Below are 25,658 nucleotides of genomic sequence, written 5' to 3'. Positions count from 1 at the left end.
CAGTTCAGGGTTGGAGGACACTGCAGAAATATAGAATATAATGCAGCAGATGTTTCGACCCGAATCGAATCATGATGAATCACGTTAAAAAAACAGGTATTTCCTGGCTGCAGGGAGCCTGTGTGGTGTTGTAGAACGTTTTGCCATGCTTAAATATGCATAGGGAGCGTGGTTTGGTCTTCAAACAAAGCTGTGTTTTAGTATGACACGCACATGACAGCCACCACTCTTAGAATTGCTTCACTCTTCAATTCCATGGGCACTTACAGAGGCCAACTTCACCAAATAAGCGAAGCGAGAACGCAGCCTGACAAGGTAACGTCTGAGCCAGCTCGAAAGGACTGAGCTGAGGGCCAAGATCCCACTATAACATCAAAGAGTGCACTCTTTTTACACTGACATCAGATGATTCCATACATTACGACAGAACATGTTCTGTTAAACACGGGTACATGTGGCAACCCGCCAAAAGAGTACAGAGGATGTCGGCAGTAATTTTGCATTGATGTCACTAATCATTTTGCCCTTCATTTCATTCATCAGTGTCTGCTTTCAATCGGTCAATAATCCAACATCAGTATTGCTAAAGCCAAAAACAAACAGGAGTTGATCCAAAAACAGAGATGACCAGTAAATGGGATATTTGCATGTCCTCTGTGTTCTGTATCCACTCCTGCGTCTGGCTATCAATCCTAAGGCTTTTCATTCCTTCTGACAGATGAAATGAAGGGGAAAACCTAACATAGAGGCAACGTCATAGAGCAGTGGAGGGTGAAAACAGCATTATGGAATCACAGGGTGTTGTCAGTTGTCAGCAGCACGAGTAGGCCGCAGAGTGGCACAATGACAAATTATGGAGGTGGCGGAAACATGGAAGGGCACAGAGTGGCACAATGACAGTATGGAGGTGGCGGCAACATGGTAGGCCACAGAGTAGCAGAATGACAGAGTGTGGAGTTGGCAGTTGGAGGTCAGAAAGTGGCACAATGACAGAGTGGAGGTGGCGGCAACATGGTATGCCACAGAGTGGCACAATGACAGGGTGTGGAGGTGGCAGCAGCAGGAGGCCACAGAGTGGCACAATGACATAATGTTGAGGTGGCAGCAACCTAGTAGGCGACAGAGTGGCACAATGACAGAGTGTGGCAGCAGCAGCTTGAGGTCAGACAGTAGCACGATGACAAATTCTGGAGCTGGCAGCAACAGGGGATGCCACATTGTGGCACAATGACAAAGTTTGAAATGAATTTGAAGTTGAAATTTTAAATTTGAAGATTAGAGACACCACGTGCATCATAGATTACAGTTTTCCTGAAAATATCATGTCTTTGCCAAAAAAGAGCTGCAAAGGTGTCACCAGCAGCAGCATGAGGTCAGAGGTGTGGAGGTGGCAGCAACATGGTAAGCCACATAGTGGCACAATGATAGCATGTGAAGGTGGCATCAGCAGAAGCAGCAGCAGGATCCCACAGGCAGCAACATAGTGGCAGCAACATGGAAAGTCACAGAGTGGCACAATGATACAGTGTGGAGGTGGTGTCAGCAGCAGTAGGAGCCCACAGAGTGACACAATGATAGAGTGTGGAGGTGGTGGCAACCTGGTAAGCCGCAGAGTGGCATAGTGATAGAGTGTAGAGGTGGCGTCAGCAGCAGCAGGAGCCCACCGAATGGCACAATGATAGAGTTTGGAGGTGGCGGCAACCTGGTAAGCCACAGAGTGGCACAATGATAGAGTGTGGTGGTGGCAGCAGGAGCCCACCGAGTGGCACAATGATAGAGTGTGGAGGTGGCATAAGCAGCAACAGGAGCCCACAGAGTGGCACAATGATAGAGTTTGGAGGTGGCAGCAACCTGGTAAGCCACAGAGTGGCACAATGATAGAGTGTGGTGGTGGCATAAGCAGCAACAGGAGCCCACAGAGTGGCACAATGATAGAGTTTGGAGGTGGCAGCAACCTGGTAAGCCACAGAGTGGCACAATGATAGAGTGTGGTGGTGGCAGCAGGAGCCCAACGAGTGGCACAATGATAGAGTGTGGAGGTGGCATAAACAGCAACAGGAGCCCACAGAGTGGCACAATGATAGAGTGTGGAGGTGGCGGCAGCAGCAGGAGCCCACAGAGTGACACAATGATAGATTGTGGAGGTGGTGTCAGCAGCAGCAGGAGCCCACAGAGTGGCACAATGATAGAGTGTGGAGGTGGCAGCAACATGGAAAGCCACAGAGTGGCACAATGACAGATTGTGTAGGTGGTGGACAATTGTAGGAGGCAGAAGAAGCAACTGGCAGTAGATGTGTGCATCAGGCGGGTGGCAGCATCAGAATAGTGGCTGAGGCAGGTAGTTAGAATCCAGACTCTTAACGTTTGGGGGAGGCGTCATGACTAGAGATGAGCGAGCACTAAAATGCTCGGGTGCTCGTTATTCGAGACGAACTTTTCCAGATGTTCGAGTGCTCGTCTCGAATAACGAGCCCCATTGAAGTCAATGGGAGACCCGAGCATTTTTTAAATAAAACTGAACAGTAAAAGAACAGTGCAAAAAAAAAAATTCCAGATGTTTGCAGATGTTTTACTTGTAAGAACACATTGGAATAACACTATTCTTCACTTTGCAGGTGTTCGCGCGTGTCTCCCGCTAAGTTAGGAGATGTGCACGAACATCTGGAATGTGAAGAATAGTGTTCTTTCAATGTGTTCTGAACTTAAATGGTCCTGTATTCACTGTTTTTAATGTTTTTATTTTATTTTTCACATTGCAGGTGTGAGCGCGTGTCTCCCGATCTCGGTTCGGAGATACGCCAGCACATCTGCAAAGTGAAGAATAGTGTTATATCAATGTGTTCTGCCCTTAAATGTTCGTGTTTTCACTGTTTTTAATGTTTTAATTCTATTCTTCACATTGCAGGTGTGCGCGCGTGTCTCCCGATAGGTTCGGAGATACGCGCGCACAGCTGCAAAGTGAAGAATAGAATTAAAACATTAAAAACAGTGAATACAGGACCATTTAAGTGCAGAACACATTGATATAACACTATTCTTCACTTTGCAGATGTGCGGGCGTATCTCCGAACCTATCGGGAGACACGCGCGCACACCTGCAATGTGAAGAATAGAATTAAAACATTAAAAACAGTGAATACAGGACCATTTAAGTTCAGAACACATTGAAAGAACACTATTGTTCACATTCCAGATGTTTGTGCACATCTCCTAACTTAGCGGGAGACACGCGCGAACACCTGCAAAGTGATCCAGGCCTGATTTATCTTGACAAAGGTCAGTCTCTCTACATTACGGGTGGACAAGCGGGTTCGCCTTGGGGTAACCATGGCTCACGCCGCACTGGACACCGGCTCTGATGCCACACTACTGGCCGTGCAGGTGTCACGCATGAGCTGCCAGTTACTGACATCAAAGTTACACAAGGGAGTACTCCAGTCCGCTTGCATCGTCAAAAAATCATTAATGGCTTTTCTCTGTTCATACAGGCGGTCTAACAAATGGAGGCTGGAATTCCAATGGGTGGAAACATCGCATATCAGACTATGTTGGGGGAGGCCGTACTGATGCTGCAACTCGAGGAGGGTGTGCTTGGCTTTGTAAGAATAGCTCAATTGCATGCACAGTTTCCTGGACATTTTTAGAATGTCTTGCAGATGGGTGGAAGCCTTGAGGAACCTTTTGACTCCCAGATTGAACACGTGGGCCATGCAGGACGCATGGGCCATCCCTCCTTGGTGCAGCGCGAACACCATGTTCCTCCCATTGTCTGTCACCATGGTTCTGATTTTCAGTTGTCGTAGAGAAAGCCCTAGATTTCTTGTTGCATGACCAGGAGCAGTTCCTCCCCTGTGTGACTTAGTTCGCCCAGGCAAACCAGGTATAGAAAGGCTTGACACCGCTGTGCCCTGCATTGTGGTATGATGGAGCAGCACTTAGACTTGTGGTGGCTGAGGTGGTGGTGGATGGTGCTGGAGGAGGAGGCGGCAGCAGTTTGACAACATGGAGGAGAAAGCAGCATCTCTTGTGCAAGTTGTTGGTGTGGCTGGGCTGGAAGCACATTCACTCAGTGGGCCATAAAGGACATGTACTGGCCCTGACCAGAGTTACAGCTCCAAGCGTCCGTGCTGCCGTGCATCTTGGAAAAAAACAATAAGCTCAAGGACTGGCCCACCTTGTGTTCTACCTTCAGTTCTCTGAAGGGTGCAGAGTCCATGACTTGAAAAGGGTGGGACTGCAGTACCAACAACTTGGACAAGAGCACTGTCAGTTTCTGCACCTTAGGATGGCTGGATGATTAGAAAGTTGTCTCTTTGTAATCGCCTCTTTTAACGACTGCTGGCGCCATGCGTAGCGAAGAGCAGGAGCATCTGGACCGGAAGATGATGTCAAAGACAAACAGCTCCTTTCGGCAGAGGTGCTGGAGCCTTGACTGGCTGAAATGGCATGTGTGCCACTAGTAGTTGCTCCTGTTGCTGCGGCAGCAGGATTGACTTCTACATCTGTTCCACGTTTCTCCCAGGCCATTGGATGGTGACGCTGCATGTGTTGACGCAGGGTCGTGGTGCCACGGTGCCCTGGTGCCCTGGCCACGCTTCCCTTTCAACCTGCAGATTCTACATATACACACGCTTGGCTCCTCTAGTGTCTTAACAAAAAATTCTTTACTGCCAACACTCTGGACTGAGTGACTACTAACGCCCCTGCCTCACTGACCCCCTGTACCACTGCTTAATTGGACCTCCGAAGTGAGGTTTGTACCCTGTGGCCATTTGGCTCCCATCCTTGCACTGCTGCCACCCTGCTAACTCACACCAAAGTAGCGACTTGCTACCTGCTCCGCTGCCGGACGCACAAGCTGACACTCTTCGCCCGACGATGATGAATCCCTTGCTACACCCAGCTCCCAAGTGCGATCGGCTACATCATTGTAAATTTGTGTTTCCCTGTCACTGCACGAAGCAGCAGATGCCCACCTCTTCACTGCCAAGCAACTGCTGACTGTCCTCAAACATTTTGTCCTCGTATGTATAGTGGCGATGAGCCCAGATCACCTAGTAGTTCTCTGGCTGAGGGAAATGAACAGGACAAAGGCTGGTTGAGGACAGGTGAGGGACACTGACCTGCTCCTGGGCCATGCCAACTAATTGTTGTATATGACGAACCCACAGACTCTTGGCTGGGGATGTCAGATGTTATATTTGAGGAATTGGGTGACCGAGTCAATCAATCAACAACCTTTGGGTTGTTGATCAACACACTGCCGCTAGATGACAATGGCAGTTTAGGCCTCACAGAGTCACCCCTGCTGCAACGTCCCCTTACAGTGCTGCGACCTATTCTTGCTCCACCTGCCACCTTTCTGTCTGACATAGTGGTTAATCAGCTACGTGGATTTGACAAGTATTTTTTGTTGTCCAGTTTAGCAACAAAAAAGTATGGGAATTTACGTTATACAGATACCCCACAATGGACACCTTGTAATTGGAGTGAAAATCACTCTATAAACTATGTGTATTTGACACGTTTTTCTTGCTCTGAAATTTAGCAACAAAAATTATGGGAATTTGCGTTATACAGATACCCCACAAAGGACACCCTGTAATTGGAGCAAAAATCATTCTATAAACTACGTGGATTTGACAATTATTTCTTGCTCTCAACTTTAGTAACAAAAAACTATTGTAATTTGCGTTATACAGATGCCCCAAAACGCACACCCTGAGAAAGGAGCAGAAATCCCTACAGCCGCTGTGTGGATATGACACAGATTTCTTCTTAGTCAATTCAGTAACAAAAAAGAACTGCTATTTGAGGTATACAGATCCCCCTAAATGCACACCCTGGGAGAGGGGCAGAAATCCCTACAGCAGCTGTGTGAATATGAAACAGATTTCTTCTTAGTCACTTCAGTAACAAAAAAGAACTGCTATTTGGGGTATACAGATCCCCCTTAATGCACACCCTGGGATTGGAGCAGAAATCGCTACAGCACAGTACAGTAAAAGCAGCTGGACGCTACAGACAGCACATGCAGTGTGAAATGGCGAGATTGCAAAAGGCTGACATTTTTTACAGGGCTGTGTGACATCACATAAGCCTGCCGGTCGCTGATTGGCTTACAGGTCTGCAGATGTCATTGAGGGTGTTCCTTTCTCCTTCCCAGAGTTCTCTGCCCCATGTAACATGTTGTGCTCGCGCCCATTTAGCTAAAAAAAAAGGACAAAAAAAACATTGTTCCCACGAATCAGCATAAACTTCCGATTCGTGACGAATCAAATCTTCGGTGAAATTCGTATCGAATTCCACTTCATTCAAAACGATTCGTCCATCTCTACTCTTGATATTTATGACTAGAAACAAGACCAGAAAATTAAATGTAGTATTGTGTATTAAAAGGAGTAAGGGCTCATGCACACAACCATGCACATAAATGGGCCGCAAACAGGGGAATCTTGGAGTCTTCTTATGGTCACTCCACCTATCTTTATAGGAGCTTACAGGTGCAGATGTCTGGCTTCGTCACAGTTTTTTGAGATGCGGTAGCTCACCGCACCATGACTGTGCACAAAAGACCTCAATGGGAGCCGTAAGCTACATGCCATTTGTGGCCCCCCTATAAGTGTGTGTGAATGAGGCCTTAGAACAACTAAACCAGGGATTCTTAATGAATGTCTTGCAATCTCCTAGGTAACACAATCACTCAACTTACATTGTCGAATTATTGTACATTTGTATCAACTTAACCTCTCAGCATGGTCTTTCTGTTCACTCATGCTATGACTATGCAATGTAACAACCAGCTGGTCAAATCTAAAGATACCACTTGGCTGCTGTTCAGCAGAAGCTCTCCTTCCCAAACTGAGAATTACATTGGCACAGATCTTTAGTCCATCTTGTCTTTGATATTTTAATTAACAATCCACTAAAGTGTGAAAGAATATTAGCATATTAATACCTGACATTTCTACAGCCCTATTACATTGAAACTTGAATATTTGCTTTTTTCTCAACAGTGAGGTTAGACATAATACTGCAAGTAAAAGCAACTCCATGATGTTGAGATGCATACGCAATATAATATTACAGATTTCTGAAGTTTTAAATCTTGTTGTTGTGTTCATATATTTGCATAAAAATGAATATAATGGTAATTTCACACCTACAAATGTGCAAACACATTTATTAGCACATTATTAATATAAGGATACTCTACATTGCCATATAAAGTACCATTAAAGCAGCTCACCTTTAAATAAATGGTTCGTTAATTAATATAGGAAAGGGCCATGTCCAGTAGGACTGGAGCTCCTGTGACATGCATAACCAAAATAAAATGTCTGCTAAGGAAACTTTCAACAAGCTTTGCACAGAATGCAGGACTGATTTCTACTATTCTACCTGACAAAAATGTACTACAGCCTATTCAGGTTAGTGAATTGCCTTTTTCTAAGATCATGGATTAGCTTGAGGTCTGGATGTCATTTCAAAATAAATAATAACAGTTGTTAAACTGGGTTTTGCAACTAGTTATACAGTATTAAAATTACAAATTTTTGTCAGATTTATTAAGAGGCTCCGGAGTGCTGTGCCGGAATAAAAGCTATGCCCGGTCAAACATCGCATAGACAAGGGGGTAGATGGGCCTGGCCCTAGCAAGAGGCCAAGAGAGGTGATAGATTGATTTGGCGACATAGGCAGGCACATCACCACATTCTTCCTGCGTTCACTATCTGGGGCGACACAGCAGTGATGACATCATCACGCCACTGTGTCATCCATTGCTCACATGCAGAGTGCTAGTACATGTCTCTGCCTGCTTCAGTGAGACCAAAGAGAAGTAGATGCAGGGGTGCGCGGGACCAGGGAGGCAAGTAAGTAATACGTTTATTTTTTTAAATGGCTCCTGGACAGTATACAGGTGGTCCCCTACTTAAGAACAACCAACTTACAGACGACCCCTAGTTAAGAACAGACCCTTGGATATTGGTAATTTATTGTACTTTAGTCCTAGGCTACAATAAACAGCTATAACAGTTATCAGATATGTCAGTAATGAAGCTTTATTGTTAATCCTGGTTCTTATAACAATCCAACATTTTTAAAATCCAATTGTCACAGAGACCAAAAAAACTGTAGGGGGGGTGTTACAATTACAAAATACACAGTTTTTACTTACATACAAATTCAACTTAAGAACACACCTACAGAACCTATCTTGTAAGTAACCCAGGGACTGCCTGTATCAAAAGGAGGGCAGGAACTCCTGTACAGTATATTATTAGGGAGGTGGGATGGGGCGGAAACTTCTTGACAGTATATCATTGGGAGGGACTCCTGGACAGTACATCATTTGGGTGGGCACTGTTGGACAGTATATTATAAGGAAGGGGTTGGTAAACTCCTGGACAGTACATTATTATGGAGGGGGGGCTCTAGTATGGTATATTATAGGGGGGGGGGGGGGACTCCTGGAAAGTATATCTTTAGGGAAGGGGCACTCCTGGCAGTATACTATCAGGCGGGGGGAGGAATTTGTGGACAGTATATTATAAGAAGGGGAGGTGAATTGGAGGCTGCTAGACATTATATTTATAACTGGGGGATGGTGAACAGTGTATTTATTAGCTAAATAATTAAGATATAACAAGCTATAATTAACTAAATTAACTAAGAAGAGGGGCTGTTATGCTACCTATTATTTTTTAGGGACACTGCTGAATACATATGGATTGTTGAGAGGGGGGGCTTCTCCGACCGTGGGTATTACTAGTGGGTGTGAGCCCTCTGCATACAGGGGGAGATAAATAATAAATGGAAATAAACATAAATTAATACATGAATTTTGCTGCTGTCTAACAATTAGTGGGTGCCATAAATAAATTAGGAGATAGATAAAAACTATCTGACCAGGGGCATAAATAAGAGAGGCAGGGCTCCATAGCAAACTTCTGAATGGGGCCCCCTTCCCATTTAAAAAATATACATACTACATACTATACATATATACACACATATAGAGCCATATACAGATGTACAGCATAAATACACACATATAGTATTTACACATACAGCATATACACATCACAGATACACAAATATACATCACAGATACACACACAAACATATATGTTATATACATATTATGCTGTACAATGTGCAGCATAATATGTATATAACGGTCGCATCCTCTATTCTTTAGTGTCAGGTCAGATGATGGGGCCCCCTAACACTGTGGGCACTATAGCGGCTGCTATGGCTGCTACCACTGTAGTTACGCCCCTACATCTGACATTATTTTATAAGTGACTGTGGTGTTTTTAGGGAATCAGTTTCGAAATGTGCTGCACGAAGCTGGAGACATCTGGCTGTGAATTTTGTAGCAATTAGTCCTGTATGGGAGAAGTTTTCAAAATTATGTTGTTGATGGAGAAGAATTGTCATCTGTGAAGAGGAACCAAGATGAAGACCAAGATTGGACAAAGGCGGAAGGTTGGAGTTAAAACAAAGTTATACAGTAATTGATATCTATATCTGCCTTATATTTCCAGCTGGTATATATATTTCAAAATATGATATAATTATTCCTACAATATTATTATTATTTGTTTATGTGCACCCATATTTGATTGTTTCTTATGTATGGTGTGGGTGTATGTGTAGCATATACAGTATATAGTGTGTGTAGAGTATATATTGTGCTATGTTTATATGTGTTTCTATATGTGTGTTATGCGTATATAGTGTATGTGTGCAGATGTCTGTGGAGTGTATATTGGGTATATGTGTATTCTGAAGTATTACCCGTGGGATGGGGTCAGCAGAAGGGTTTTCAGTATATGGGGGCCCCAATTCTAAATTCACACCCAGGCCAACTGGGGTCTTGTTACGTCACTGGGCATAGATTTCAGATATAACCTGGACCTGTATTTTTGAACGGGCTACAGTGGTCATTATGAATTTGAGCCCGTACATTACAAAGGTTAAGTGCTGCAAGAGACATGCAGCTAATATCTCAGAAGAGTTGCCGGAAAAACCACCTAATTTCCTAAGGCTTTTTCTGCGGCACTTTTCTGCAGAAGACACTGGAGAGTTTCCTTGATGGAAATTTAACAGTGTTTTTGTTGTGTGTGTTTCCAGCCCTAGGATTACATGGTACAAAATGGGCTACAGAAAAATCAAATGACAAGATGCATAGATTTTTCAGTGAAAGATTAAGTGGATTTCTTTGTGTGTGTGTGGTGGACCCTAGAAACACCCCTGAAAGTGCTTGTTATTATTACTGCAGTTCTTGGTACATCCACTTCTAAAATAATGGCTTGTGGAGAATTGAGGGCCCCACTTATAATTTTACAAAGGGCTCACTTTAGTCTAAATCTGGCCCTGAAGGGGGGCGTGGTTTGGCCGCGAAGGAACATGGCCGCGTGAGAGCTGAGCTCCGCTACCTCGACTGCCCGAAAGCGCTTAATACCAGCTCTCACAGGGAGAAAATGCCCAGCAAACTGCCCATAAGTGTCGGAGGACAGCAAGGAAGGAAGCGAGGAGCGAAGGGTCCGGCCGAAAAGCCGATTCAGCGCTTCTTCCACATAGATCCTGGACTGAGCAAAGATGGCGCCGGCTCAAGAAAGCACACTGCTAGTGAAGCGGGATCGCAGAGAAAAGAGGCACAGACCATCAAACGGAGCAACGCTCCACTCACCGGATCCTCTCCCCTGTTTGATATTCCGGGGAGATGGAGTACAGGGTCCAGACAATCGCCCAGCATCCCCTCGCCAGCACACATGGAGGAAGAAGCCAGTTTGCCGCCACTCCAGCTGCAGATGCAGAGCAGCTCTGAGGCCTCAGCGTCTCCAGCATCCTCGGGTTCCAGTGAGGCAAGAACCCCCACCAGCAGCCCAGCCAAGCAGAAGGCTAAAAAGCAAGACATCTCAGCTGAGGTGGGTGAATGCAGCAATAACTCATTAAGGCAGAGTAATGAATCTGACACTTTTGCAGCGTTTCAAGCTTCTGACAGAAACGTATCAGAAAGTATGCTCAAAGCCATGCTAGAAGCACTGAGGTCTTCTCTTCAAAGAGACTTATCCACAATAATAAAACCGCTTCAAGCCACCATTGAGGAAATAGGAGACAGAGTCTCCCATGTAGAAAATAAAATGGCAGAATATGCTACCACATTTAATGAGCTGGCAGATGCTCACAATACACTAGAAGAATCAGTGACAGCAATCCAAGCAAAATTGGTTGATTCAGAGGACAGAGATAGACGCAACAACGTAAAGATCAGGGGAATCCTGGAAACAGTCCCTAATGCTCAACTTAAGGCATATGTGCAACAGATAACAAAAGTTCTATTACCTGACCTCGCTGAGTACGAGCTTTGCATTGACCGCGCACACAGGGTACCAAAACCCTCTAATCTACCAGACTCAATCCCACGAGATGTATTAGCCAGATTCTCATTTTATCACGTGAAAGAAAGGCTACTTGCTCAATCAAGAAGATTGAAGTCCCTGCCGGTTCCGTATGACTCCATTCAACTGTTTGTGGACCTCTCAGCAGCCACACTCCAGGCCAGAAGGGACTTTCTTCCAGTCACCTCTCTACTGAGGAAGCACGAAATCCCTTAGCGTTGGGGGTTTCCCACCAAAGTGCTAATCAGGCATCAGAATTCTTTGATTGCCATAAAATCGATTGAAGAAGGGTTTGAATTCCTGGAGACATGGGGAATCCCTAAGGAAGACCTTCAATCTACAAGAACAAGGCAGAACACACAGCCTAGAATGAATCCAGAATGGCGGGTGCAAAACCCAACCTGATCATCCCTGAATTGCAATCCTGTCACCCATAGGGCGGCCAGAGGAGGAGCTCGTCCTACTCACGTTCCACAGGACTACGATAAGTACCCGGACTAGTACTAATTAATATACATTTAGTACCAATCTGTTGTTGGTTATGACTTCAAACACGAGGTCAGTTGTTTGTGTGTTTATTGACCTGAGAACCATGTCGATGTTAACTGCTATATTTAATTTGTTATGCTATGCCAATATATCTACACTAAGAAGCAAAGAATTATATTCCAAAGAAATCATCATTGCTTGTGATGGGGGTTAAACTAATCTCGTTAAATGCCAAAGGGCTTAATAGCCCCTTTAAAAGGGCTATGCTGTGGAAGGAGGCTGTAAAAAGTAAAGGAGATATTATTTGTGTTCAAGAAACACACATAGGGTCAAAAAACCCTCCCAAATTAGCACATAAGTGCTTCCCTCAAATAGTGGCCTCCTCCTACCCACAAAAAAAGAGGGGTGTCCTTATAGCATTTAGAAACTCCTTAGCAGTCAACATTCTTCATTCTTTAGTGGATCCGCAAAGCCGCTATATAATATTAATTTGCTCCATTAACAACATAGAATACACAATTGTTAATCTGTATGCCCCTAATAACAAGCAGGGAAGATTTTTAAGGAAGCTATTTCGCAAAATAACAGAAATAAAAAGGGGAAATGTTCTCATGTGTGGGGACTTTAACACAATAGGCCACAAAGCATGGGACACAACAAGTAAGGCAACTTATGGTAGATTCACCCTAAATCCTCTGCTGTGGAAAAACGATTTATTTGATGCATGGAGAGTACAACATGTAGCAGAACGTGACTACACGTATTTTTCACCCAGACATAAGTCGTACTCGCGAATCGATATGATTATTACAGACAGGAATATGCTAGATAGAATTGAATCCACGGCCATCGGAAGTATAAATTGGTCAGACCATGCCCCAGTAGAGGCAACCTTTATGGACACATTCTCACAACACAGAGACTATATATGGAGGGCCAATCTATCTTCTCTAGCTTTGAAAGACAACTTTACTATCATAGAAAGCAGATTCAAAGAATTCCTTAATTTAAATGACAACGAGGATGTAAGTTCATTCTCAGCATGGCATATATTTAAACTCTTCGCTAAGGAAGAACTTATAAAAATAGAGAGCAAAATACGTAGAGAAAGAAATAGGGAAATTAATGCAATCCTCATGCACATTCAATTTCTAGAACGGCAAAATAAAGCGAACACCTCACACCCCTTAATAAACTAGCTAAATGAAAAAAGGTTGCAACTCAGAAACTTATTATTATATAAATACGCTAAATCCCTTCAGAACATGAAAATTAAATATTATTCTCAAGACCAGAAAGCCGGAGCACTACTGGCCCGCCGACTGAAACAAAGAACACAAAAGTCTAAAATCCCATACATTTACCACCCAACTACGAGTGAGAAGATCATGACCCCTAGAGGGATAGCAGATGCTTTTAAGGAGTATTACTCCAACTTGTATAACATTTCCAGGGAAAACCTATCAGGGGATCCACCCTTAGACATGATACAAGCCTTTTTAGGGGAAATATCTTTACCAAAACTCTCCTCAGAACAACTCCTCAAGCTTAATGCTAGCATTACAAAAGAAGAAATCATCAAAACCATTAATTCTCTCCCCCATAACAAGGCCCCAGGGCCAGACGGCCTCCCTGGAGACTTTTATAAAAAATTTTCCAAAACTCTCACACCCCATTTATCAAATGTGTTCACGTTAGCAGCCAACAAGGGAGAATTCCCCAAGGAAATGTTAGAGGCAGTAATAGTAGCCCTTCCCAAACCAGGGAAACCCCCAGATCGGCCTGCTAATTTCCGTCCCATCTCCTTACTAAATGCGGACGTGAAAATTTATGCCAAGTTGCTAGCCAATAGGTTGAAAGAGGCCCTACCCCATCTAGTGTCTAGAGACCAAGCAGGCTTCACCCCACAAAGGCAGGCATACGATAACACTAGAAGAGTGATCAACTTAATCCAGCATTGTGAATTAAAAAACATCTGTGCAGCTCTAGTAACTGTCGACGCCGAAAAGGCGTTCGACAGAGTCAATTGGGCATATACTTTCGAGGTATTGCACAAGATGGGCTTTGAAGGCCATATATTTATGGCAATCAAGGCTCTATACTCATACCCTTCAGCTACGGTCTTTATCAATGGGGTAAGATCAAAGGAATTCACTCTAACCAACGGGACCCGACAGGGATGCCCTTTATCCCCCATAATTTTCATACTCTCCATTGAGCCCTTAGCAATAGCAATAAGAACCAATCCCAAGATTAAAGGAATTACAATTGGAGCAACAGAACATAAAATCACGCTTTTTGCCGACGACATTATTTTAACAGTGACAGATCTGGATCATTCCCTATCAAACATTTTTAAAACATTGACATCATTCGGTAATATCTCTTTCTACAAAGTAAATAATTCAAAATCTCAAGTCCTTCCCATCAATATAAACTGCCAACAGCTAAATTCCCTCAAACAGAAATTCGACCTTGATTGGCAAGATTCTAAAATAACATATCTAGGGATACAACTCACGCACCCTACTTCAAAACTTTTTCAACATAATTTTAGACCAATGATAGAGACAGTAGAAGCAGAACTTGCAAAATATTCAAAGTTAATGCTCTCATGGCTAGGCAGGATCGCCACATATAAAATGATGATCCTCCCGAAGTATCTATATTTTTTCCGCACTATCCCGGTCCCAGTCCCTCAGTCTTTCTTCAAAAAAACCAAAGCCCAATTAAACAAATTTATTTGGCAAGGCAAACACCCAAGAGTAGCGTCTTGGATTATCACAAAACCCAGAGAAAGGGGAGGCTTGGGAGTCCCAGAATTGAAGGACTACTATCTGGCTTCGATTATAGATCAAGCTCAGTATTGGTGGCACAACTCAAGCGAAAAGTCTTGGTGCGAAATTGAAAAATATTATCAAAACCACCACCCTCTAAAGCTTAGGTTACTCTCACACCTATGGCAGGCTAAAATACCACAATCCCCGTTACTTACTATCCAGGCCTTAGACCAAGCATGGGAGAAAATTACACAAAATGATACACAAAAGAAGCCAATTCCAGCGAGACAGACCCCAATAGAACTTCTGGAATTTCTATTAGTGAATTTGGATATCTCAATATGGAAAATGAATGGAGCCCACTCCTTGCAGGACATATTATCAGGAACTGAAATAGCCCCCTTTGAGATGCTTATGAAAAAATATTCCATCCCAGTTCAACAGTTTCATGCATTCTTGCGAATAAGGAGTTTCCTACATTCGGCAAAATCCCCCACCCCCTTGTACATCACAGGCCTAGAAAAATTTCTAAATGCAGAACCTGGTACTAAAAAAGGGACATCAACAATCTACAACATATTTAATGATAAAACAAAGTTTGTAAAACTACCACATATGGTTAGGTGGGAGCAAGATTTAAAAGAGAACTTCTCAGAGAGACAGTGGCAGAACGCCATATCAGCGGCAAATAAATGTTTCAGATGCACTTCACACTGTGAAGCTATTCTAAAATCTCAGATGAGGTGGTATTTTACCCCCACTAGGATACATAAATGTTACCCAGCCTCATCACCTCTCTGCTGGAGAAACTGCGGGAACAAGGGGACGCTTCTACATACACTGTGGTTATGTCCAGTGATCAAGAACCTGTGGGACAATGCAACAACAATCATAAAAAATACTGTAGGCAACCCACCAACACTGACACCAGCTATGGCCATCTTACTTGTGGATTTAGACAAATTTCCGACTAAAGAGCAAACACTGATAGCACATATTCTAATGGCCACTAAATTAACAATAACAAAACACTGGAAAAACATACTAAGTCCCAGTATAGAAGAAGTAATAAGGCAAATTAACACTACTTGTATCTACGAAAAAGCAATAGCGCAACGGGAACTAAAATATAGCAGATTCAAAGAGGTCTGGAGAGGGTGGATAGAGAGTGCATACTACAAAGAATAAAGCATAAAAAAATAGAATGGCTCACTCAGGTCGATATAGTTAGTTCATTTCAGTTTAATTGTAGTTTAGAGTTAATTGGTTGGTTGTACAGCTGTAACCACCTTGGCATCAAGGTTATCTTCCACATAAGGAAAGGAATTATGAAGCCAATCTTGTCAAGGCATTCCGAAGGACCTAATCTTGATCGGGATGCAGTACAGGATAACTATCCTCTTGGACACCCATTACCAGCATGGAGTTTACTATTTCTGGAAGTCAAGCATAAGGCAAAGTGCCCAGGAGAAAATCGCTATACTCTAAAATTGTGTGGATTAACATGATATTCTTATTGCTGATGACAATGTACTGTCGCATGTATCTACTCAAACCAGCTGTACTGTTGAAAAAATTTAATAAAAATTGTTTTTCAAAAAAAAAAAATAAATCTGGCCCTGATGCCCCCAGAGCCCATCTGGCTAATTAGTATAATTTACAAGTGGATTTTAAAAAGAAGGAGACCGTGGATAACAAATATAAGAAGATTACCACAGTAACTGGGGACTCTGTTTTAAAATTACCTCCACCAGTGGCACTGGCCTCCTAGTAATAGACCAAAAACTCTGCCAGTTTGTACCTAAGAGAAGGTTTGAACTGGCAGTTATTTTTACTGTAGTTTTCTCCATTGTGCGAGTCAGAGAAGCCGGAAAACGGGTGGTGAAGTCATAATGAATCCTCCCCCATTGTGTCTGGATCTATATGACAGTGTATCATGCTTCATTTTGATGGTAGATTTCCTTTCAATTTTCCAAAATGAGCAATGTCGACTAAAGGTTTTTTTTTTCCAGTACACAAAAAGAGATTAGTAGAAAGGACAGTCTAAGTAAGCAAGGTGTCAGACTCACCCCTGCTGTTGCAAGGTCAGTAAACAGGCTGGGCAGAATAGAAAAGCAGAAAGATGTATGCATTCATGCATAAAAATCTCTCAAATCGATATAGAGAATTGCAACCTTCATGTCATTATTTCTATGAGTAATTTTTTTTATTTTTGGTATATTTTTAGGATTTCCAAAATTGAGAGCAGCTACTTAGCACAAGATTTATTAGTATGCATCACATATACAGGCCTAGAATAGAATAGTGTGAAGCAAGACTTTAATCCTGAAAGTATTAGGGCTAATGCCTGATGGAATCTGTATAGTGAAAATTGTAAGCCTGCACTGCTCCTAGCCTAGATGTTGTTTTATCTCTATCCACCTTGCTCTGCTCTCTTCACTAATAATCCAGACTCTTACACATCAAAGGGTTTAAAATGTGCTGAAATCGGCTGAACACGAAGATAGAAGAATCCAATCTCAACAGGAGCCCAAAGGGGCTTTAACATCCCCAAGGAGGCGGGAGTATGAAAAATCTGCAAAATAGATAAAAGGGAAAGTAGACTTTTAAAACTCAAACTCCTCCTTCTGTCAACTATGCTGGGATACATTAACTCCCATATCCACAGAGGGCATCAGACCTGAAAGCAGGAGTTATGGTAAAGAACCATGTTCTACATTGTAGCACTAAATTTGTCCAGTAACTCATCCCATGCCAAAAGGGATAAATTAATTTTGGAGAAACTTTTGTATCAGGTTGGAGATACATATGAAATGAACCTGTCACCAGGAATGTCATTTTTAGCCAGTGACTGTTTTTTGTCAGCATTCTGAATTATTTCAATAGATTCTATAATTTTAATTCACATTACTTGGCACCGTGTGGCGAGTCCTGGAGGGGACACAGCTGCAGCCTGTGTGTGCCTATGTCTGTCTCCTATCCCACATACATTTTTTCAATCTTATAAACTATGTAACACTCATGTAGCCCCCCCCCACACTTCCTGTCATGGACATTGAGCAGGGGAGGGAGGGGGTTGGTGTGGAGTAGCCTAAGAATGCATGAGCAGACACAAGCACACATAGACTGCAGCAGCTTCCCCTCCCCGGGGATTCACCACAGGCTGCTAGCAGGGAACCAGGTAATGTGAATTAAGCTTATATAAACTACTGAAATGATTCAGAATGCCAACAAAGGCTTTTTAAAATCGGCACAGCATAGGCTATTGAAACCTGTCCCAAGCTAAATGTCACATTCCTGATGACAGGATCCCTTTAAGGATTTGTGCTTTCCTCACATTTTCCTTTCTGTGTTTGCCTAATCCTAGCATTAACTTGTGATCTCTAAAACTGAGCTTTAAAAGCTATGAAAATTCATACTCCTGGTCTCAGTAGAAGGGACTTTAATCCACATTCTCATGAGAACTGAGACAGTTTTATGACTAACCTGCTGCTCTGTCTATGCAGACAGTATTGAAGGCATGTGTATGTCTAAACTGACAGCTGACCCAGCAAAATGTTTTTAAAAAATTAGCCCCGACCAGTTTTTAGGATTAAAAAATAAAAGAGTTATAGGGGTTGATTCACAGTTACTGCATATTCCTGGTGGTCTGAACTAGTTTGTTTTTTACCTTTTTTATATATGTCTGCTCATTCTGTTTCTAGATATGTGAGCCCACCACAGTCCCTTACATAAATAAATAAAATTTTACCTCCTAAGATACTACCCGACTCTTTGCAGTCAAGACCAGGAAACCCCTATGCTTGGTCACATTCACATCCATTCTTGTTACATGATCCATTCTTAGTTTGCATTGTATGTGGAGTGGGACAGCCATGCATAGGTTAACCCAACCCACAGCAGTTCTCTATTCTCCATAGTATCCTCAGCAATTATAAGCTCAGCCTCTATGGTACTTACAACCTTGAGAGTAATACAAAGATAGGGGTAATGAAGACAATTCATTCACTCTGTTCCATTGCATTATCAAAAACCAGGTTAAACATTGGCCCATAATTTTTCTATGCAGCTGAGGAAGAGTAAACAGACAAATAATTGGGAACGTTAATCAACTAAAGATGACTGCCTACTCTTACTAACAACACTTGCTAATTAGAGCAAATGCTGGATGAAGATGAAATCAGAGACTGCAATCATGTTGAGAGTAACAGGATTACAATGCTCTCGCCACGTCTATGAAGAAGGATTTAGAATCCCCTTATTGGATCATTTGACGTCTTTGTTAGGAATAAGACTGTAAAAGTGAACCAGAGCTGGCCTTTTTACATTTACATAGTGTCGTGTGAGATCTAGAGTGCACCGTGTCCTGCTATGCTCTCTCATTACTGTGATAAATGTGTTCACATTGAGAAGTTAATTCTTTCTAATTGTAATATACACATCCAACCACAAACTCTCTCGCATCTACGTCTCTAAGAACACGCACTGGGAACATCCACTGCAGGATAATATCACCACCCTGCATTTTTCTTTGTCTTCTTCAGCGAGAATTTTAAATTAAATCGCTTCACATAATTATTTATTGTTTTATAGTCTGTCAACTACTTCATATGCAGCTCCACTAGAGTCTACAAGCTAAATGCCCTTAAAGTGTTGCTAATCTTTCAAAAAATACTGCATAAATATATAGTACAGTATGCAATTCTTGAGGAGAAGCCATTTCTGGCCCAATTTATAAGCTTCTAAGGTGCGTATGGCCTGAGCAAGGAACTGGTCCCACCATTCTTCATACAACTTGTCATCTTCCCCATTTGTGGCTTACTCCCACAATTTTATTACTCCACACAGGTTCTAGTGTCTTTATTCAGCGTCCATGTGAGGACACAAGCCAGTATGGTGGGCCTAGGCTCCAACCTAATTCTGGACTCTAGAGGCACAGAAGGACACAAACCAGTATAAAAGCTGCTATTTGCTATTAGTTGATGGAGGGTGGGCCCCAAGAATAATTTGATCTGGTGTTCCTGGTTAGCGCGTCCACACTGCATCTTATTATGGATGCTATCACAGAAACTTGCAATCAGCTAGGAAAAAACATGAAGCTGACATCTTAAGATGAGTGGTGAAGGAGCCCTAGAATTATCACAATATTTGAGAAAGGACTAGCATCCCAGGGGGCGTAGCTCTAATTCATAGACATAATACAAATAAAAGAAACGTATGTGAATGGTTCTAGTTCTATTTACAGGTGAAATACAGGTGAACAGTGGGGGAGATGATTTGTAAAGCAATATGGAATTTGATGGCCCTATATAAATATAGATTATTATTATTATTCAAGCTGTCAAAATCCTGGACAGAAAACTGTATGAAATGCCTTGTGCCACATTTATTAAGGTATTTAACATCCTTTAGGCACTTTTCCAACTAATACCAAAGAGATGATGCCTCAGAAAGAGGGAATGGTTTTTTGAGAAGATGATGCAAAGTATGACATATTATCCAACATCAGACAAAGTCAGTCAGTCCCTACACTTGTTGGACAATCTAAATGTGATCATCATGAGCTTTAAATGCAGTATAGAAGAAGAAAACAAACTTCAGGACTAACTAATATAGAAATACACTGCTATTTAAAATGCATTGACACTATAGCCCCCAAGATGTGTCCTCTGATGAGCTATACTGGTGTCATTAGGGGACAGGCTATATTGTCTGCATGAGCCCTAGGGCAAGCAACACAACATTGTGTACAACTAGATACAACAGATGCTAGAATTGGGGCAAAGTTACACATCATACTAGGTTCTCAGACTGTAGAGGGGTTGAGTAAGAGGTGTCTTATTATATTATGCTTTGTAAAGTCCTTTCTGCCCTTCATCTCCAATAAAGATGTGAGCACATCTGCTATATAACAGTGTTAGCACATTTATTTCAGCATAATGTCAGTACATGGTACTTCTACACTTTTCTAAACATTGAATAAGATCAGGACATAATATACAGAATGTGTTACATGGCCTTTCATCCAATTATTCCATTTGGAAAGGGTACATGTAAATTTTACAAGGTTTCACCTAGCAAACATGCCAGCCTCTTCTGCATAGTAATGGTATTTCATATGTAATATCATTTATGTAATCAATGGCTTTATGTTATTTGACTCCCATCCACCACTTAAAGAAGACCTGTCTCCAACTAGAATATATTAGATGACACATCTCATGTTACTGTCACATTGCCCATGATAAACTTTGTTTGTTTTATTAAAGTTAGACCCATGGTATACATCAACCTTCATTTCATAGTTCATTTTTCATTCATAAAATGTCTGCTGGGCAGCTAGAGTGGAACAATCCTTTTTGCTACTTGAGACGAACAGTGAGATAGTGCCACCCCTAGCCTATAGGGTCATCTTTAAGTTTTTCAATAAAAAATACTTACACAATTTCATATAAATAGATGGTGCAGCTCTTTGAAATTTATAGGGGGTATAAATTGTATCAAGATCCACATTTTGGGCAGAATGCACATAATTTTAGACAATGCATGACCAGCATGCACAATGCTGTCCTGGAGTAGAGGCCAGTGATGGCCCAACTTATGGGTTTATTGTACGGTATTGCATTTTGCTTTGCACCAAACTTTTAACACAACAATCAGAATATCTAATTCAGGTTTTCCTGTCATTACCAGTAACAATTGCATCTACATTACATCTTATTATTTGATGTAAGTCTTCTGTATCACTGTATTGAATTATAAGGTCATCTAATAATTCAGACCCTCTGGTTTTCTATGAGACACAGTAATTTGAGTTGGCTACTTGATATGCAGTCTCCTGTAATACCTTTCTTTTCTTTACATACATAAGAAGTGGAGGGAAAGGACAGCTTCTATTTTTATGAGACAAAATCATACAAAGCAGTCTAGGGATGTGCTATTCTGGATACTGAATCCATAGAGAACAATACATGCATAATGCATTATGTCCAAAGAGCATCCCCTGCATCTAGGACCCATATAGCAAAAAAGCATGCATCCATTCATATGTGGTAAATATTCTTTTGATTATGTGAATGTATTGCACTACAAGGGGCAGAGTGTTTTAGAGATCACAATAACAGTCACAGGCTTGTAGATACGGTGCATAAAGGACTCTAAAAAGGAATTTAGGTGTGGGTCAAAGTTTTATCTAACAATAATCAATGTTCTCTTATTACCATTATGCCAAGCAGACTGCAGGCTATAATAAGCAGACAGCTTTACCTTAAAGTAAGCAAATACATTTTCATAATCACTGGGAAGAGCTCATTGGTTTTACTATGATAAATGGGAAATTATAACACCTGAGCACAGGCAAACTGTATGGATTAGTATTGGACTGGTTGAGGTCTAGAGGTAAAGGTCCCCTGAGAAGTTCTGCGGACCAGAGGTTATGCATTAGCTGTCACTAGTCAAACAAGATAATATAGGAAAGCTTAGATTATAGGTTACTATTGGACACCATCTATGACTTACATGTCAGCTACTAGAGTCCATTATTCACATGCATTAAGAATGTACATATACAATACCAATGTTATCCTACAGCAATCAAAGAAACATAATCCATTATACAAATACTATTCAATTTTAGGATTTCCAGACAATTTACTATTAGCATTTACTCATTCTTAGAAAAGACAAAATACTGAAAAATATATACAGCTGTAAAATTAAGACAAAGCAATAGACTTTGCAACACTTAAACTCCCAATATAAATGCAGAGGCCATTGAGTTTACATAGAAGCTCATTCTTGTGGCTTTTGCCTGGGGATTCAGCACCATAAATTGGACAGCTCCTCATAAAGCCATTATCACAAAGTGTCACCTTAGAAAGCCCCTCTGCCTGTCTCCCATGGCCTTCCTCATCTTCTTAACGTTGTCTGCTTTATTGGAAAGATGGAAGAAAATCAGGAATAGGCTGCAAATTACCTTTTGCTGTATGGTAGTAAGTATGAGGCTGCCATGGGAAAACTCAGTGCCTCTCCTCCTGTCACAGTTTTGAGAGTGCTCACTTCACAGCAATACTGACCTCTATCTCATACTAAATTTATCCTGGCTATGACCCTCAGGAATAATAATGCGGGAACAATGCATTCTACACACAGGTATGTGATGCACACCTGCAATAAAGAACAGTCAATGTGTAGGACACCCTGATAAAAGCCAAATTCAATGGAAGACTCCACTGTCTTACATTGAGGTACACTTGGTGATGGTGGCACCTATGCTAGCCTATACACATATATTTGTTTAGTGTGACCTGGAATAAATGCACAATACCCATTTTAATATACACAGAAGGGTATAGGATACAACAGCTTTGCAGTATAGAAATAATGGTGATCCATGCCAATGCTGAGATACAGAGTGAGTGTCCTACCTGCTGATTTTGGCTGCCAGTGCAGACAGGAGGTGGAAACCCAATGCTGCTGCAGGGTAGTCACCCTGCTCTTTTGCTTGTCATGTTCCTTCAGAATACTTGGATTTCACTTCTCTCAAGGCAACCTTTCCCAAAGCCGACTCCAAGCTCTTAGTCCCTGTGAATCACTGCAACCCCCACTCTGGCTGCTCCCAGCAGGATGTGGCAGTGTGATACACCGTATTCCTCCCACACACAAGGTCTGGCTGTCTCCAGGTTTTCTATTCCCAGCATCAGTCCTATCTTGTAGCATTGACTAGTCCTGCAGCATGATGCCCATGCGAACAGGAATCCACTACTGCTTACTATAGCAAACCAATGAGCTGGCTACAGCACACAAGTCCTTTTTTTCTGCACAAATCCTTGTGTGTCTGATTTTTCAGCATCCCACGAGCTGTATTCCATCCTCCATGGTCCTATTTCCTCCCTGATACAGCCTGGTATCCTTCCCAGCTCTGGTCTCTGGAGGTTGCTTTACAATGCTGCTTTGAGCTGTTTCCCTTGGATGCTCATTCCTTTCTCTCCATGCTTTGTTCTGCCTGCTGCCCCCATCCTGGAGTAAGCACAGCTCTCTCTAGTGTTCATCTGCTTCAGCAATGGAATGTTAAAACTTGCTGTTGAGGAATGCACTGGATTATAATGATTGCTTTTACATTTGACCAATACTAACACATTTCATCAATAGATATATCATTTTAACAATAACTGTAACCCTGTATATTAAGACACCTGTACCAGAAAAGACCGGTAGGATATATGTTTCTGTCCAATAAGTGAAAGAGAATTTATCAAAGGCAGGAGCGGATTAAAGGGAACCTGTCATCAGGGACCGCATTTTCACTAAAGACATTTTACAAAAGCCCATTATAGCTGCATTACAAAAATGCCTTTCTGCTTTCTCTAACCATTTGCATTACAATATAATTGTGTGTTATAACTTGCCTTTCATCCTTACAGAGTCATCTGTGTAGACCCAGGGGATGGGCTTTGGTTTGGATGCATTTCAAAAAACAACTTGTGACTTGTCTATGCCTCAGACTGCTCAGCTCCAGGCCTCCACCTTTGAATTCCTGTACAACTCCTCCCTCCTGCTCTTTCACTAGGAGCACAGGAGCACAAAGGTGGGGACCTAGAGCTGAGGAGAGAGCAGCACAGACAAGTCACATGTTGTTTTTTGAAATGCATCCAAACCAAAGCCCAACCCCTAGGACTATACAGAGGATTCTGGCAGGATGTAAGGTAAGTTATAAAACACAATTATACATATTTGCAATGCAGCTATAATGGGCTTCTGTAATTTGTCTTTAGTGAAAATGAGGTCCCTGGTGACAGGTTCCTTTTAATACTGCCATAGACCCTGGGCTGTATGAATATTATAGCTCCTACAATTCTGGAATTCACTGCCTACATCTGGTACTAGAATCAAGCTTCTTGGGGAACGGATGATGTGTCCCTTTTCCTGCTTCCAATATGTGGTTTCAGGACCTTCAAAGGTAATGAAATGGCTTTTGTATTACATGGTTCTTGAGAGCAGAAAAAGATGTATGAGGATTTTATAGATCTCAGTATAAAAGTTGGGGGTTGTTTGGGTAACCATGGGCTGCTTAGAAGGTTTGGACCTCGGGCTACCACCCAAACCGCTTATATTATAAACCACTACTGATACAAATCAGTGTTAGATCCAGGGAATCAGGAGGATACCCAGAAAAGTCAAGCTCACTGTGTATAAATAATGAAAGGATGGTGAAGTTAAAGGGGTTTTCCCACAAGGAAAATTCTCACATCTCAATTCCCTAATGATCATTTTAACCCTTTACTTTACAATTTACTCAGTTTAAGGCTGGATTCACACGACCGGTGCCCGCCGTACCGTAGCACGGCGGGCACACGGCAGCGCGGGGAGAGGAGGAGGGGGAGAGCGCTGCTTACCCCCGCCCCTCTCCATAGGGATATATGGCGCACAGCGCCGTATGCCCTGGAAAAATAGGACATGTCCTATTTTTTCACGGGGCATGAAGCAGTACGGTGCCGCCGTGCGCCCATTGCCGTCTATGGGGGACGTATATCGGCCGTATATACGTCGGCCGTATATACGTCCCCCTTGCGGTAGTGTGAATGCAGCCTAATTGCTGTTTTAGCTCCTATCACTCTTTATGCTGCTCAGAGTAAAATCCCAGGGTGTGGACAGGGGCCTCTCTAAGAGGACACTTCATGATCCATCTAGTTCTGTGGGGTGACAATGTGGTTACTTTATCAGGGTACAAGGTGTATATGCACTTTCATCTAGCTTCTGACATTGTACTAACACATAGAAAGATGAGACAGCTGAGAGATGATTACACACTTTTACACTGCTACATCTCACAGATATGTGCCTGCCTCCTCCTTCCCCCGGATAACTTATCACCTTGTAGCATGTAGTTTGCCTCTCTTTCTGCTCAGGATGTGCTGACAGAATGTAATCAGTCAGTGTCTCTGAGCTCCTACAGGGGGCGTGGCTACAGACAGTAATC

At 42.3% G+C, this 25,658-nt stretch overlaps 1 protein-coding gene across 1 annotated transcript in view; it reads right to left on the bottom strand.

The window, feature by feature from the left end:
- Positions 1–23,742, bottom strand: part of SHANK1 (SH3 and multiple ankyrin repeat domains 1) — a 410,365-nt gene extending 386,623 nt beyond the window's left edge. The window contains exon 1 of the mRNA XM_072110375.1: positions 23,107–23,742. The gene's annotated coding sequence lies outside the window, so the exon portion shown is untranslated. The remainder of the gene's footprint in view (positions 1–23,106) is intronic.
- Positions 23,743–25,658: the final 1,916 nt, after the last annotated feature.

The sequence above is a fragment of the Engystomops pustulosus genome, chromosome 6 (assembly GCF_040894005.1).
Source record: "Engystomops pustulosus chromosome 6, aEngPut4.maternal, whole genome shotgun sequence".
Lineage (NCBI taxonomy): Eukaryota > Metazoa > Chordata > Amphibia > Anura > Leptodactylidae > Engystomops > Engystomops pustulosus.
The sequence above is the reverse complement of the archived record's forward strand: the minus strand, read 5'-3'. Positions and strand labels throughout refer to the sequence as shown.